The following is a 3,888-nucleotide window of genomic DNA, read 5'->3' as shown; positions in this document are numbered from 1 at the left end:
GATAAACTATTAATACTATAATCTGATTTTATAGTTGAACTAGTTTAAGAGTGATTTTCCAATCTGCAGTCTGTACCGCAATATTTAAAAAGCCTCTGGAAAAACTGCAGTTTGGCAGTTTCTTGGGATGTTAAACATACACTTACCATTTTACCCAGAAAACACATTCCTAGGTGTTACCAAGTGAATTTGAAACTTATGTTCATAAAAAAACCTACACACAGTTTTGCTCAGTGGCAGTATCGTAGCCAATAAGGTTTATCTGAGGCATGATTATTACTCATTGAAAAAAACCTACACAAGAATGTATAGTAGCTTTATCCATAATCATAAAAAATTGGAAGCAACCAAGATGTCTTTCAGCAAGGGAATGAATGGATATACCATGGCATACTGATGTACACTATTCAGCAATAAAAAGGAATGAACAATTAATTCTGCAATAATATGATGAATCTTAAATGCATTTTACTATGTGAACGAAGCCATATCCATATATCATTCCATTCATATGATATTCTGTAAAAGACAAAACTGTACAGACAGGAAACAGGTCAGCGGTTGTAAGAGGTTGTAGAAGTGGGGGAGTTAACTACAAAGGAGAGGCACAGGAAAACTTTAGGGCGGTGAACTTATTGCAAGGTACTCAAGTGTAGGATGCATAACTCTGTATTTGTCAAAGTACATAGAACTGCACAACACAGACAATGAACTTTAATGTGCACAAACTATAAAAATATAAGATATCAGAGTTCCCAGGATGGGATGCACACTGTGGCAAATGACTCTAACTGTAGTACAAATACCTAACATAGTTGCACTAAAGGGTATGAAGGGAAAGGAGTTGACCTAGATATATTAGGAAACTGGTGTTTTGACTGGAAACTCTAAGGGTGAAGATGGAAAAAAATGCGTATAAATGTTGTATCTAGTTGGTAAATTTGTTTCTCATGGAGGTATGAGTTAACAAGTCTGAAACTGATTGATATTTACACTGAGACTGAATAATTAGTATAGGATGTTGGATAGTGAGTGCCATGTTTCTCATTGTTGGAGTGGGAGGTTACAGGTAAGGAAGAAGGAAGGCTTCAATAAATTCTGTGGTTCAATGTGAACACATGTATGGTCTACGATACACACAGATAGAACAACTAAAAATCTATGTGTGTGTGTATATATATATATATATATATATATGTACATATATGTGTGTATATGTGTGTGTGTGTGTGTGTGTGTGTGTATGTGTGTATACGCCTCACTCTGTCCACTGAGAAAAACCTGGAAGCAGTGACATTTCAGGAGAAGCGAGCATATCAGTGTATAAATCTTGTTTTTTCAGTATAAGTTTCCAATACAAGGAACTAGTTGTCCTTAGATAAATGGCTGATTCTGGGACTGGGTAAGAAAAATACAAGATGAGGCTGAAGTATCTTATTGTATTGAAAAGTAAAGATGTGCTAAAAAAAGTTAAAGGATGGGGCATGTCCATGGGACACAGGAGTCAAACTGAAGGAATGCACAATGTCCAAATGTGGAGTAATTTGAGCAACTAACTAACTAGTGTAATATAGGATTATAATATGAAATATAAAAAAAGTATACACATTCATACTGACATATATAAATGATTGAATAGAAAAGTAACTGAAGGAGAAGACACAAATCTTCCTAACAGAGAATTTAAAATAATTTATGTAGATAATCTCCCCTCTCTTTTCTTAATGCAGTTGTACATACTCACTTCTGAAAAGAGCAGAGAATAGGAAAAATAATAACTGTACAATGGAGAAATCTGACGAACACTTTCTTCACTATGTGACCAAGGTTTACATCACCAGTGTCATGGGCATATCATGACCTCCTGAGAGGTGTGATAAGGACATTTCACCTCTGTGGCATTCTTTCCCCAAACCTCTCACTCCAGTCTAGTCATGAGGAAAATGTAAGACAAAATAAATTCTAAGGACCCTACACAATACGTTAGAAGGACTCCTTTCAAATGCTGAAGGTCATGAGAAATAAGAACACGCTGAGAAACTGCCACAGACCAGAGGGCACTAAGGTGACATGATGACTTAACACAGTATGGTACCTTGGATTGAGTACTGGAATAGAACATGAACACTAATGGGAAAATGAATTGAAATTCCTCCTAAAAAAACTCTGGAGTTCACTTCACAGCAATGTAGCAATATCAGCTTCTTCTCGACAAATGTACCATAGAAATATAAGCTGAGAATAAGGGTATACTAAAATAAGGAGATACTGAAACTAGGAGTATTCAAGAGCTCTTCGTACTATCTTCACAACTTTCCTGTAAACCTAGAATTATTAAAAAATAAAAATAAAAGAACAAAAATTGTAGTTAGACAGGAGGATTAATTACTAGATTTCTTTAGCAGCAGGGTAAGTAGAGTTAATGTAATAGACATAAACGAGGATTTGGAATGTCTCTATACAATGTCGGAGGTGATGAATATGTTAATTGCCCTGCTTAGGTCAGTATACATTGTATTTATATAAAAAAATCCCACTGTAGCTTATAAATATGTGCAATTGTGCATCAATTAATTTAAAAAATTATTTAAATAAGGCCTGATGTTAAAATCTTAATTAATTAGCTAATTAATTTACTCAACAATAGCTATTATAAACCTACTGTCCTTGTTGCTGATAAAATAATGATCAAGTCAGGTGCAATTCCTGTCTTCCCAGAGTTTACAGTTTAGTGGTGGATGAAGACAATAGGGAAGTTCAAAATAATTTAAAATAGTGCTTTAAGAAAATGCCAGAGGTTTAAAAACGAAATTTAATGCTATGTTATAGTTAATAAACACAGCATGATGAGTAGATCCTGGAACATAGTTAACATACTCGTTCAAAAAATAACACTTTTACTGAATATTTTTTATATTCGATAATACCTAAACTCTGAATAATTTTAGGTAGTTTAAAAAAGATTTTTATTAGAGAAATGTGGAGGTTTTTTTTGGTTTAATTTAGTACACTTGGCTCACCAAGGAATTTTTTCCTTTCTCATGTAAAAAGAGTAATAGTAGATAATCTTTAAAATGCCTTTCAATTTTAAGTCAATGATGTTTGTCAAACATATGGCATTTTCTTGGCTTTTTATTAGACAACCCAGGTTTTCTTATTGATCTTATAAATATAAACATCATATCTTCTTTTTACTAAGTTTCCTATTTCTCCAGTTTATTTCAGTTAAAAAATGTATCCCAAAGAAGGAAGAGTTCTCATTAGGAGAAAGGGAAAACTATATGTTCCTTCAAGAAGACATTTCTTAAAAGAATGAGAAACCTTGTTACTGTCCTAAGGAGGCTGGCCTCCAAGTACAGCCTCCTAAGTCACAAACTCTACACTGGCCTGGCCTAGTCAGCCTACCTTAGCTCTCCAAGATATCTGAATGGGGTATCTTGAAAGCAAATACTTTTTGTGGATTTATGATTTCTCACTGCTAAGAAATTCATCTTAGTTCGAAAAAACTTGCAAGATCCATTTAGGCCTGCTGGCTGGTAGACATTCCATGGCTCTCTTTTGCTAAGAAGTAATCTTGCCAAGGATTGGTATAGTGTATGAGTCATAAGGAGGCAGTTTCTCTGAGGGAACTGAACTTGCCAGTGGAGAGTTGGGAGGGCTGAATATGAAATAACTGAGACTGGTCCCAGCATCTGCTCCTGTGGAGTAGGATGGGGGCAGAGGCTGAAATCAGAAACAACAATGGATTATTACAAGGCCGAAGCTCCTGGGGATGTGTTGAGGACAGAGTAGAGTGAGAAAACAGCCATATTTCCTCTAAAGAAAAAGAGATAATAGAAACGGTATTACTAGTGAGGAGAACAATAAAACCAAAACCAAAACCCAAAC

At 34.9% G+C, this 3,888-nt stretch overlaps 1 pseudogene; it reads left to right on the top strand.

Annotated features, from left to right (window-relative positions):
• Window positions 1-222: 222 nt before the first annotated feature.
• Window positions 223-355, top strand: LOC114006269 (uncharacterized; annotated as a pseudogene).
• The last annotated feature ends 3,533 nt before the right edge of the window (window positions 356-3,888 follow it).

This window comes from Tupaia chinensis, unplaced genomic scaffold (assembly GCF_000334495.1).
Source record: "Tupaia chinensis unplaced genomic scaffold, TupChi_1.0 Scaffold146687_1, whole genome shotgun sequence".
In the NCBI taxonomy this organism is placed as follows: domain Eukaryota; kingdom Metazoa; phylum Chordata; class Mammalia; order Scandentia; family Tupaiidae; genus Tupaia; species Tupaia belangeri.
The sequence above is the reverse complement of the archived record's forward strand: the minus strand, read 5'-3'. Positions and strand labels throughout refer to the sequence as shown.